The sequence below is a fragment of the Lathyrus oleraceus genome, chromosome 5 (assembly GCF_024323335.1).
Source record: "Lathyrus oleraceus cultivar Zhongwan6 chromosome 5, CAAS_Psat_ZW6_1.0, whole genome shotgun sequence".
Classification (NCBI taxonomy): domain Eukaryota; kingdom Viridiplantae; phylum Streptophyta; class Magnoliopsida; order Fabales; family Fabaceae; genus Lathyrus; species Lathyrus oleraceus.
This window is the reverse complement of record NC_066583.1, coordinates 399,542,582-399,555,526: the sequence shown is the minus strand read 5'-3', so window position 1 is coordinate 399,555,526 and position 12,945 is coordinate 399,542,582.

The following is a 12,945-nucleotide window of genomic DNA, read 5'->3' as shown; positions in this document are numbered from 1 at the left end:
GCTTGAAGCTCAAAGATTCGTCGATTAACTCAGGTAAGGGGGGTTTATCGTCGATTAATGGGTATTTTGGGATAATATGTCATGGGTAGTGATAAGCCGTTAATTTGACCCTAATTGGGATTTGTAAATATTGAAATGTTGTTGGATGAACTGTGCTGAAAGTTGAAATTAAACCGGTATTTGTGTGAGTAATGATTTCCCGATCGTATAGCTTTTTACGGAATCGGAATCGGAGGTCCGGAAGTCCTCCAACGGCGGAATTCTGCATTCTGCCGTGTGTTAGCGCAGGAATTGTTGTTTGGTCTGCGTTAACCGGTTAACCCAGGGTGTTAACCGGTTAACACTGTATTGAAATGTGGAAATATTGAGTTTTTGCCTGCGTTAACCGGTTAACCCAGGGCGTTAACCGGTTAACGCTGTTGCGTTTTGCCAGAAAGTGAGATTTGCCTGCGTTAACCGGTTAACCCAGGGCGTTAACCGGTTAACACTGTTGCAGAGTGAAAAATTATTGTTTTTAAATGTGGTGTACCTAATTGAGGGTTGGCCTATGTTGCTTATGGTGTAATAGGGATAAATTCCCGCTGTTTTGGAGCAGTATATGCAATATTGAAATGTACTAATATTGTGGTTGTTGTTTGGCATAATCTGACATGCTTATGTGATGAAAGATTGATGATGTATAATGATGTACATGATGCTGTGAATGTATATATTATGCATGTATGTGTGAATGGACTGTTGTATGGCTCAGAGTGTGAGCATATGTTTATTCTTGAATTATTGTTGATGTTGCATTGCTAGATGATTAGCATGCATGGCATAGCCTTCGGGGCTGTAGCTAATTCCCATAGTGAGGAATTAGTGAGTGAACCATTGTGGGTTTGTTGTTGATGTTTGCATACTAGATGATTAGTGTGCATAGTCTAGCCTTCGGGGCTGTACCTAATTCCCATGGTGAGGAATTAGTGAGTGAGTCACTAGGTCTCAAATGAGTGGGACTAGTGAGCTTAGTAGCCGTATCTGGAGGGATCGGTGAGCTTGAACTATATGTTCAAGAATAGTCGGTACCGCATGTGTAGAGTCTCATTGCATAAAAATATGTATGGCGTATAATATGAATGGATGTGTTCCAATGTTATACGTGTGTTGTGTTGTTGTTAAGTATGATTTGAGATTATACTGGTATTGTATATTGATGTTGAGTATGATGTTTAAGCCAATGAGCTATTACTGAATGTGTATTGCAATTAGGGCGATTGATGTGTTAATTACTTGGCATTACATGTTGTTTTATAATGCTTATTATATTGATTGAGGAACTCACCCTTACAACTATTTTTCAGGTAACGAGAAATGAGTTGAGTAGAAGCAAATGCTTGGAGTCTAGTGTAGTCTCCCTAGTGGGTCATGCTCTGATAGATGTAACATCGGGCGGGAAAACTTTGACTATTGTTGTTGTTGTTGAACTAAATTACATGTGATGTTACATGTTTGGCATGATTGAGTTGATCTCTATCCGCTGCGTAATTGTGCAAATACTTTATATTTAAATTAAATAAAAGAGCATGATGGTTATATTGTTTTAAATGGTGGAATGTTTGTGTGACACCCTTGGTGCACTATTACTCTGATTATATGTTTATTATTTTAATTAATTTTGGGGTATTTTAGAAGGGTGTTACATTAGTGGTATCAGAGCATAGTCGGTCGTGTCGAGTCGTAATTATTCTGTTTTCCCTGTACGGGATAGGTGTTGTGTAACCCTATCAGTACTTATTGTTTTAGTTTGTTGGGTTTTCAGAATAGAGATGGCTGGGAGAGGCAGAGATGATGCTGCGATTGCTGAGGCTCTGGGTATGCTGGCTGGAGTACTTGGAGGGAATCCAAATGTTGTAGGAATGGGAGCTGCTCGTCAACTGAGTGAGTTCCAGAAGAACAATCCTCCAATGTTCAAGGGAGCATACGATCCAGATGGTGCTCAGAAGTGGTTGAAGGAGATCGAGAGGATCTTCAGAGTAACTGAGTGTGCTGATAACCAGAAGGTCAGGTTCGGTACACATATGCTGTCAGAGGAAGCTGATGATTGGTGGGTTGCTACCCGCACTGAGTTGGAATCTGCTGGGAATACTGAGATCACTTGGGCTGTGTTCAGGGAAAGGTTCCTGAGAAAGTATTTTCCAGAAGATGTCAGAGGAAAGAAAGAGATAGAGTTTTTGGAATTGAAGCAGGGTAACAGGTCGGTTACTGAGTATGCTGCGAAGTTCACCGAGCTGTCAAAGTACTATACTCCCTATAATGAGGCTGCTGGAGAATTTTCGAAATGTGTGAAGTTTGAGAACGGGTTGCGTCCTGAGATCAAACAAGCTATTGGATATCAGAGGATCAGGGTGTTTTCTGACTTGGTTGACTGTTGCAGAATTTTTGAACAGGATTCCAAGACTAGAGCAGAGAGCTATCAGCAGAGGGTTGATAGGAAGGGTAAGAATCAGATGGATCGTGGGAAACCGTATGCAGCTGGCAAAGGTTTTCAGAAGCAGAGTGGGATGAAGAGGCCTAGTGGGGGAGACTCTAGTGCTCCTGCTAAGTGTTATAGATGTGGTCGGGCTGGACATCGTGTTCATGAGTGTACCAGTGCTGAGATGAAGTGTTTCAAGTGTGGGAAAGGTGGTCACTTGGCTGCAGAGTGCCGATTGAAGACTGTAACTTGTTTCAACTGTGGAGAGTTGGGTCATATCAGTCCCCAGTGTCCTAAGCCGAAGAAGGAGAATCAGTCAGGAGGCAAGGTTTTTTCTCTATCAGGTTCTGAGACTTCTACAGATGATCGTTTGATCAGAGGTACGTGTTATATTAATGGCTTTCCTCTTATAGCTATTATTGACACAGGTGCTACTCATTCTTTTATATCTGTGGATTGTGCTGTGAAGCTTAAGTTAGAGATATCTGAGATGCGTGGAAGTATGGTGATTGATACTCCTACAAAGGGTTCAGTGACTACTACTTCGATTTGTTTGAGTTGTCCTTTGAATATTTTTGGTAGAGATTTTGGGATAGACCTTGTGTGTCTTCCATTAGTGCAGATTGACGTTATCTTGGGTATGAACTGGTTGGTGTTTAACCGAGTTTATATCAACTGTTTTGATAAGACGGTGATATTTCCTGAGATTGAGGAAGGGCAGAGTCTGTTTCTATCAGCCAGGCAGGTGAATGAGGAAGTGGCAGATGGGGCAGAGTTGTTTATGCTGTTGGCAACTTTAGAGGCTAAAGATAAACTGGCGATTCGTGATCTAGCAGTGGTGTGTGACTTTCCTGATGTGTTTCCGGAAGAAGTGAATGAGTTACCGCCAGAGCGTGAAGTTGAGTTCTCGATTGAATTGGTACCTGGTACTAGACCGATATCGATGGCTCTGTACCGTATGTCTGCGGTTGAGTTAGCTGAATTGAAAAGTCAGCTGGAAGATCTGTTGGATAAGAAATTTATTCGTCCGAGTGTGTCACCGTGGGGTGCACCAGTGTTGTTGGTTAAGAAGAAGGAAGGTACTATGAGGTTGTGTGTGGACTACAGGCAACTGAATAAAGTGACGATCAAGAATCGGTATCCTTTGCCGAGGATTGATGATTTGATGGATCAGTTGGTTGGTGCGAGTGTGTTCAGCAAGATAGATTTGAGATCTGGGTATCATCAGATACGTGTGAAAACTGAGGATATTCAGAAGACTGCTTTCAGAACGAGGTATGGACATTATGAGTATTCTGTAATGCCTTTTGGTGTGACTAATGCGCCTGGAGTATTTATGGAGTACATGAATAGGATTTTCCATCCGTACTTGGATCAGTTTGTTGTGGTGTTTATTGATGACATTTTGGTGTATTCGAAATCTGAAGAAGAGCATGTTGAGCATTTGAGAGTGGTTTTAGGAGTGCTGCGAGAAAAGCAGTTATTTGCTAAACTGTCTAAGTGTGAATTTTGGTTAGAAGAAGTTAGTTTTCTTGGTCATGTGATTTCAAGAGGTGGTGTTGCTGTTGATCCTTCTAAGATAGAAGCGGTATCTAAGTGGGAAGCTCCGAAGTCTGTTGCCGAGATTCGAAGTTTCCTTGGTTTGGCTGGTTATTATAGGAAGTTCATTGAGGGATTTTCTAAGTTGGCGTTACCGTTGACGATGTTGACTAGAAAGGGGCAAGCGTTTGTTTGGGACTCAAAATGTGAAGAAGGTTTCCAAGAGTTAAAGAGAAGGTTGACTAGTGCTCCTATTCTGATATTACCGAGTTCGTCGGAACCATTTGAGGTTTACTGTGATGCTTCATTGTTGGGTTTGGGTGGTGTGTTGATGCAGAATAAGCAGGTTATAGCTTATGCTTCGAGACAACTGAGGATTCATGAAAGGAACTATCCGACGCACGATTTAGAGTTGGCAGCTGTAGTGTTTGTTTTGAAGTTGTGGAGGCATTACTTGTATGGATCAAGATTTGAGGTTTTCAGTGACCATAAGAGTTTAAAGTATTTGTTTGATCAGAAAGAGCTGAATATGAGACAGAGGAGATGGTTAGAGTTTCTGAAGGATTATGATTTTGGTTTGAATTACCATCCGGGTAAAGCAAATGTAGTGGCTGATGCATTGAGTCGGAAATCATTACATATGTCTATGTTAATGGTTAAGGAATTGGATTTAATTGAGCAGTTTAGAGACTTGAGTTTGGTGTGTGAGAGTACTCACAACAGTGTTAAATTGGGAATGTTGAAGTTAACGAGTGGTATTCTGGAGGAGATCAGAGAGGGTCAGAAATCCGATATGCTTTTGGTTGATAAGTTGACTTTAGTGAATCAAGGTCGAGGTGGTGAATTCAGAGTTGATGAGAATGGTGTTTTGAAATTTGGTAGTCGGGTGTGTATTCCGAATGTTATTGAGCTTAAGAAGAGTATTCTTGAGGAGGGACATCGTAGTGGCTTAAGTATTCATCCTGGAGCTACGAAGATGTATCATGATTTGAAGAAGTTATTTTGGTGGCCGGGAATGAAAAGAGAAATTGCGAGTTTTGTTTATTCTTGTTTGACTTGTCAGAAGTCAAAGATTGAGCATCAGAAGCCGTCTGGACTAATGCAACCGTTGGCTATTCCAGAGTGGAAGTGGGATAGTATCAGTATGGATTTTGTTTCTGGTTTGCCGAGGACAAGTAAGAATTTTGAAGCTATTTGGGTGATTGTGGATAGATTGACGAAGTCGGCTCATTTCATTCCGATCAGAATGGATTATCCGTTAGAGAGATTAGCTGAGTTGTATATTGAGAAGGTTGTAAGTTTGCATGGTATTCCGTCGAGTATTGTTTCAGACAGAGATCCTAGATTTACATCGAAGTTCTGGGAAGGTTTGCAGAAGGCTTTGGGAACTAAGCTGAGACTGAGTTCTGCATATCATCCGCAGACTGATGGTCAGACTGAGAGGACGATTCAGTCACTAGAGGATCTTTTGAGAGCTTGTGTTTTGGAAAAGGGAGGTGCTTGGGATTGTTATTTGCCTTTGATTGAGTTTACCTACAACAATAGTTTTCATTCGAGCATTGGTATGGCACCGTTTGAAGCTTTGTATGGTAGGAGATGTCGGACACCTTTATGTTGGTATGAGTCCGGTGAGAGTGCTGTGGTTGGACCGGAGATTGTTCAACAGACTACAGACAAGATTAAGATGATTCAGGAGAAGATGAGAATTGCTCAGAGTCGTCAGAAGAGTTATCATGATAAGAGGAGGAAGTCACTTGAGTTCCAAGAGGGAGATCATGTGTTTCTTCGCGTCACTCCGATAACTGGTGTTGGTCGAGCTTTGAAGTCGAAGAAGTTGACACCCCGATTTATTGGTCCTTATCAGATTTTGGAGAGGATAGGGGAAGTAGCCTATCGTATCGCCTTACCGCCGTCGCTTGCGAATTTGCATGAAGTTTTTCATGTGTCTCAGTTGAGGAGGTACATTCATGATCCGTCGCATGTAGTCCAAATAGATGATGTACAGGTGAGAGATAACCTGACTGTTGAAACATCACCTATGAGGATCGAGGATCGAGAGTTGAAGCAGTTGCGGGGTAAAGAGATTGCCTTGGTGAAGGTAGCTTGGGGAGGACCAGCAGGTGGCAACGTGACTTGGGAACTGGAGAGTAAGATGAAGGAGTCTTATCCAGAGTTGTTCGCTTGAGGTATGTTTTCGAGGACGAAAACTCTTTTAGTGGGGGAGAGTTGTAACACCCCGATAATAATAAAATAATTATTTGAATTGAGTTAATAATTTAATTATTAATTTAATTAAATAATTGGAAATTTTATTATTATTATTATTTTTTTGAATTATTATTATTTTGGAATAATAATTATTATTTGGAAAATATATATATGATGGAATTAAGGAAAAAGTCCCATTGGGAGTAAAAACATTTCACGTGAAAAACAGAGAAAATCGTGAAAAGGGAAAAGGGCAGAGAAGAGGAGAAAGGAGCTGAAGAGCAAAGGTCGAAGAACGGAAAGGCTTGAAGCTCAAAGATTCGTCGATTAACTCAGGTAAGGGGGGTTTATCGTCGATTAATGGGTATTTTGGGATAATATGTCATGGGTAGTGATAAGCCGGTAATTTGACCCTAATTGAGATTTGTAAATGTTGAAATGTTGTTGGATGAACTGTGCTGAAAGTTGAAATTTAACCGGTATTTGTGTGAGTAATGATTTCCCGATCGTATAGCTTTTTACGGAATCGGAATCGGAGGTCCGGAAGTCCTCCAACGGCGGAATTCTGCATTCTGCCGTGTGTTAGCGCAGGAATTGTTGTTTGGTCTGCGTTAACCGGTTAACCCAGGGTGTTAACCGGTTAACACTGTATTGAAATGTGGAAATATTGAGTTTTTGCCTGCGTTAACCGGTTAACCCAGGGCGTTAACCGGTTAACGCTGTTGCGTTTTGCCAGAAAGTGAGATTTGCCTGCGTTAACCGGTTAACCCAGGGCGTTAACCGGTTAACACTGTTGCAGAGTGAAAAATTATTGTTTTTAAATGTGGTGTACCTAATTGAGGGTTGGCCTATGTTGCTTATGGTGTAATAGGGATAAATTCCCGCTGTTTTGGAGCAGTATATGCAATATTGAAATGTACTAATATTGTGGTTGTTGTTTGGCATAATCTGACATGCTTATGTGATGAAAGATTGATGATGTATAATGATGTACATGATGCTGTGAATGTATATATTATGCATGTATGTGTGAATGGACTGTTGTATGGCTCAGAGTGTGAGCATATGTTTATTCTTGAATTATTGTTGATGTTGCATTGCTAGATGATTAGCATGCATGGCATAGCCTTCGGGGCTGTAGCTAATTCCCATAGTGAGGAATTAGTGAGTGAACCATTGTGGGTTTGTTGTTGATGTTTGCATACTAGATGATTAGTGTGCATAGTCTAGCCTTCGGGGCTGTAGCTAATTCCCATGGTGAGGAATTAGTGAGTGAGTCACTAGGTCTCAAATGAGTGGGACTAGTGAGCTTAGTAGCCGTATCTGGAGGGATCGGTGAGCTTGAACTATATGTTCAAGAATAGTCGGTACCGCATGTGTAGAGTCTCATTGCATAAAAATATGTATGGCGTATAATATGAATGGATGTGTTCCAATGTTATACGTGTGTTGTGTTGTTGTTAAGTATGATTTGAGATTATACTGGTATTGTATATTGATGTTGAGTATGATGTTTAAGCCAATGAGCTATTACTGAATGTGTATTGCAATTAAGGCGATTGATGTGTTAATTACTTGGCATTACATGTTGTTTTATAATGCTTATTATATTGATTGAGGAACTCACCCTTACAACTATTTTTCAGGTAACGAGAAATGAGTTGAGTAGAAGCAAATGCTTGGAGTCTAGTGTAGTCTCCCTAGTGGGTCATGCTCTGATAGATGTAACATCGGGCGGGAAAACTTTGACTATTGTTGTTGTTGTTGAACTAAATTACATGTGATGTTACATGTTTGGCATGATTGAGTTGATCTCTATCCGCTGCGTAATTGTGCAAATACTTTATATTTAAATTAAATAAAAGAGCATGATGGTTATATTGTTTTAAATGGTGGAATGTTTGTGTGACACCCTTGGTGCACTATTACTCTGATTATATGTTTATTATTTTAATTAATTTTGGGGTATTTTAGAAGGGTGTTACAAAACTCATTTAACTGTTGTTAAGAGAATCTTTAGGTATCTAAAAGGTACTATTAACCTTGGTTTGTTTTATAGAAAATCAAGTGAATACAAATTAGTAGGCTATTATGATGCTGACTATACTGGAGACAGAATAGAAAGGAAAAGTACTTCTGGAAGTTTCCAATTTATGGGAGATAACCTGATCTCATGGTCCATCAAGAGACATTCAATAGCCGCGCTTTCAACAACCGAAGTTGAATATATTGCAGCTTCTGGATGTAGTACTTAGATACTCTGGATGAAGAGTCGGCTGGAAGATTATCAGATTTATGAGAGTAATATTCCTAGTCTCTATGATAATACTTATGCTATTTGTTTATCTAAGAATCCTATCTTTCATTCTAGGGCTAAGCATACTGAAATTAAACATCATTTTTTACGTGACTATGTTCAGAAGGGTATTTTTCATTTAATATTTGTTGATACAGACCATCAATGAGCTGATATCTTTACAAAACACCTTGTTGAAGATAGATTCATGTTCATTATGAAACACTTATTTATGGATTTATGTCCAGAATAAAAAGATGTATTTTAGAATGTTTAAAGTCTTCGAAACTCTAGATTGGATTCTAAGAATGTTTTTGCTAACTCTAAAACATGAGCTTTATGAAGTAAGGAAGTTTTCATGAAGCATAAAGGTTCTGATAAGAAGAAATCTTATCAATTTGTCTTCCTAATTCTGAACATTTACTATATTAAATAGTTATCATGTCATTTTATTTCATGTGGTTCTAATTCGTGACAATTGTCCCCCTTTCTGAGCATGTATGATTAAAGTGTGACACATTGGGTTTCACAATTTCTGGAATTAGGTTAAACTCTTACGCTTCCCCCTATGACTGTGTATTTCCATTTTGTCATCATTGCAAAATTTTCTATATAAACCCACTTCACTCACATTTTCATACTACGTGCACAATACTCCCACGCTTTCATCTTTCAAACCTAAAACAACCCTATCTGCAAATGTTCTTCATCTTCATCATCTTGATCATTGGATGCTCAACAACAACCGATTCAACAACATTTTCAACAACTGCAACTAGCTCAGCCTAGATCTCCTCCTAGATCTGTCTCTATTGAAAGCACTCCTTCATCCAAAGAAGAAATCAGCAGTAGTAATATTTCGTCAGATAACTATCCTATCTATGCAAAGATCGATCCACCAGAAGTTTTAGAATACTACATGGAGATCTGCCTTGAAGATAATATTTATCCTTTGGTAGATCCCTTAAATCTCCCGGATGACTACCCAGTTGTTCCGCCGCCTCCTCCATCTTCCCTAAACCCATAGTTTTAAAAAAAAGTCTTCGCACATGTGTATGTCTTTAATGTTTTTACTTACTGCAATTCGTTTGTAGTTCCTTTTAGTTCTTTGTATTTCCGTTTTGACAAATACCAGTTGTATCTTTTACCGCCTTTTTGGATTTTCAATGAAAATTTGTTTGTTTCTCTTTATTTATTTTATTATTTTGTCTATGTCTTTTTTATTGATGACAACGGGGGAGAAACATAACGTATCTAAGGGGAATAATTAGTGGTTATTTTTTATATACCTAGATTCCTTGATTAAAAACCCAAACCTTGATTCATGTTTTCGGCTAACAACTACTTCAAAAAAGAGTTTGTTAAATGTTTTGCAGGGTTATATTTCAATAATCAAAATGGTTTTGTTCAAAAATCAGAGGTTCTTATGAAGTTTCAAAGATCAGAATATAAGTTACCAGTTTCTAACGAAATGGTCTTTTATCTGAGTCTAGACAACCTTCACGTTGATGTTTAAGAATCAGATTCAAGGAACTAATATTCATGTTCTGAACCTAGAACATTGAGTATTAAGCATCAAAGTTCTTCTGAAAGTTCTTTCTGAGAATCGTGGATTTGGCATCCAACTATAAGGAAGAGTTTCCTCTATAGTAATCAGACTTGAAAAGTTAAGGTTCTTATAAGAAGATAACCAACTTTAAAGTTTTTTCAAAAGAACTCATCAAAGCTTTTGAAGTGAAGCTTATTAGAATGATGATGGTATCAAACCAGTGCTCTGGACAACATCAACCAACTTTTGAAGATAAACTAGATTATAATTGAAAATTCACTCTGGTACTTTAAAAAGGTTAATCAGGAAAGTGTTTTTTTATTCTGATTTTATCTTTATAGGATTATACATATCAGGGGGAGCTTTGTGCTTCTGTAAGATGTATTCTTCTGTGATTACCCTGTACAAAAAATTTCATCAAACTACATATTTTGTCATCATCAAAAAGGGGGAGATACATAGGCACAAGGGCCACAATCTTTGGCGAGCACCATAAATAAAAACCCAATACCCCTCTCTTTCACACACATTAATTTTGAAAATAAAATAATAACAGATAAATCCTCATGTATGTAAACAACCCAAATGGTTCCCATGGAATACCATGGACGTGAAGGGTTCTAATACCTTCTCCTTACATAACCGACTCCTGAACCCTAATCTCGGTTGCAAGACCGAATCCTTATCATTTTCTTGCGCTTCCCGTGAGCTTATCCTTTTCAAGGGTTTTATCGACTATTTCCCTTTGTCTCTTCGATAGAGGCACACAAATAAAATTTGGTGGCGACTCTTCTGATTCTGTTCAGTTCGTCCAGTTCACTCGTTATCGAAACCCCGACGGCGACAGGTGGCGACTCTGCTTGGGACTGGTTTTCCCTAAGCGAGTCTAGCCTAGTTTGGGTTGCTTCTCTTTTTACTTACGTGGAGGTTTATCTGTCATTTTTTCCTGTATATACTATTGCTAACCTGTGTTTGCTTTCTTTGTTAGTCCGTTTGTTCGTAACTTTGGCCTCGTGACTGAAAATATTGGAAGCAATAATGATTGTAAAGAAAATCATGTGTGAAAGACTCTCCACCCAAGTTTGAGAGATTGCTTGAGATATGAGAGGTTAAGTAGTATTGGTTCGCGAGGTGCCTTCCTCTTCAGGGTTATACGAAAACCTCACTTAGTGGTAGACTCTTTTAAGGGGATTAATGACCGTTTTGCTTTTGGTGTAAGCATCCTTTCCTTTACTAGAGTCCATGACCTTAAGACCCCTTTGTAGAACATTTAACCATGGCCATCCTAGACTGATGGTCACATAGTATAGGCCACCAAGGTGCCTTCCTCGTAAGGGTCGATACGAAGATCTCACTTAGAGTAGATAATCTAGATAGAGCAATCGTCTGGTAAGTAAATTGACATAAGCGGATGACAGTCAAGGAAGTCCATGACTCTAGGGGCAGTGTCTTACACCCTATTTCTCAAAAACCCTAGATCATACAAAGCGAGAACATTGATTTTCAAAGCAGTCATTATTAGACTCCATGTTTCATCACGATGGTCCAAAACTTTGAACCCATGCCTAAAATCCGTGGAAATAAATAAAACAAATCATTCATTCATACATTCATTCATCATCAAATTAATAAAGCAAAGCTCTTAAGATTTTCGTTTGTTCAATCTCATAATTACAAGACCTTCTACTGACACAATCATGGATTCTTCAACAAGGAAAAACACTTCTACCTTCTAATTCAAGAGTCCCGACATCAACTCATTAAAGGTCCTCAGCTCAAAGGTAACAACCCTCAAGGATAACAAGTTTAGAGCCAATTTTGGGAACATCATAGATCTTCTGACCGAGAAAGTTGATTATGGTGTTATCACTACAATGGCCCAATACTACGATGTCCCCTTGAGATGCTTCACTTTCCCCGACTTCCAAATCTCTCCAACCTTGGAAGACCTCGAGAGACTCCTCAACCGATCAATCAAAGAATACAACCCATTTCCCAAATTGGAAGAAGGTTTCTGCTTGACCGAGCTCTCACTCGCCTTGGGTATCAACACCAACAAGTTAGTGGCCAATTGGGGCATTAAAGGTTCCGTCAAGGGTTTGACCCAAAAATTCCTCGAAGCCTATGCTTGGGAGATGTTAAAGGAAGAAAGGCATGACTTCTGTAGTGAAACCTTAGCACTTTTGATTCATGGAATTATTCTATTCCCAAATATGGACAAGTTCGTGGATCACTTGGCGGTTGAATTCTTTCTAACAAAGAATCCGGCGACGTTTCTACTTGCCGACTTCTATCATACCTTTCATACAAGGCATGAGAAGAAAGGATGCATTTTCCTATGTTGCATCTATGGATGAGGGTCCGCATGCCTCAATGTGGACCTTTTGCTAAAAGTAATTTGATGTGGCCTCAAAAGTTCGCTTCTCTCTCCGTTAGCTCTATTTTATGGTACAAGAGAGAGTGGGATATAAAAGAAGTCATTGCAATATGCGGAGGGTTCCCAAACGTACCCTTAATAGGAACGCAAAGTTGTATCAACTACAACCCCTTTTTACTCAAAAGACAATTGGGGTACGCCATGTTGAGTCCTCCCGAGGAAAGAGACTTCATTCCTTTCATCGTCAATAGCGTGGATCTGCTCGATTCAAATATGAAGAAAGTGCGAAAAGTTTGGACAAACGTAGTCCTTATTGACCAATAAGGGGGTAAGAATAACATACTAGCCAAGGAATCCTACTTTATGTGGGTAAAAGAGAGGGCTAAGGTTGTTAAGATGTCGTTTCTGTTTGACCCTTCTTCCTTCCCATTGATACTCGGGCCCGGGCCTATCCTGCAAAAGGACATGGATAAGCTTACCAACAAAATCAAAGAGCTTGAGTTGGAGAATACTCAATTTCG